Source organism: Bison bison, unplaced genomic scaffold (genome assembly GCF_000754665.1).
Source record: "Bison bison bison isolate TAMUID 2011002044 unplaced genomic scaffold, Bison_UMD1.0 scf7180017863325, whole genome shotgun sequence".
NCBI classification, from domain to species: Eukaryota; Metazoa; Chordata; class Mammalia; order Artiodactyla; family Bovidae; genus Bison; species Bison bison.
In genome coordinates, this window is record NW_011493897.1 from 1283006 (window position 1) to 1283667 (window position 662).

Sequence of the window (662 nt, forward strand, 5' to 3'; positions counted from 1 at the left end):
ACAGGGACTGGAAAAGGTCAGTTTTCATTCCAGTCCCAAAGAAAGGCAATACCAAAGAATGCTCAAACTACCACACAATTGCACTCATCTCACACGCTAGTAAAGTAATGCTCAAAATTCTCCAGCCAGGCTTCAGCATACATGAACCATGAACTTCCTGATGTTCAAGCTGGTTTTAGAAAAGGTAGAGGAACCAGAGATCAAATTGCCAACATCCGCTGGATCATGGAAAAAGCAAGAGAGTTCCAGAAAAACATATATTTCTGCTTTATTGACTATGCCAAAGCCTTGGACTGTGTGGATCACAATAAAGTGTGGAAAATTCTGAAAGAGATGGGAATACCAGACCACCTGACCTGCCTCTTGAGAAACCTATATGCAGGTCAGGAAGCAACAGTTAGAACTGGACATGGGACAACAGACTGGTTCCAAAAAGGAAAAGGAGTACGTCAAGGCTGTATATTGTCACCCTGCTTATTTAACTTCTATGCAGAGTACATCATGAGAAACGCTGGACTGGAAGAAACACAAACTGGAATCAAGGTTGCCGGGAGAAATATCAATAACCTCAGATATGCAGATGACACCACCCTTATGGCAGAAAGTGAAGAGGAACTAAAAAGCCTCTTGATGAAAGTGAAAGAGGAGAGTGAAAAAGTTGG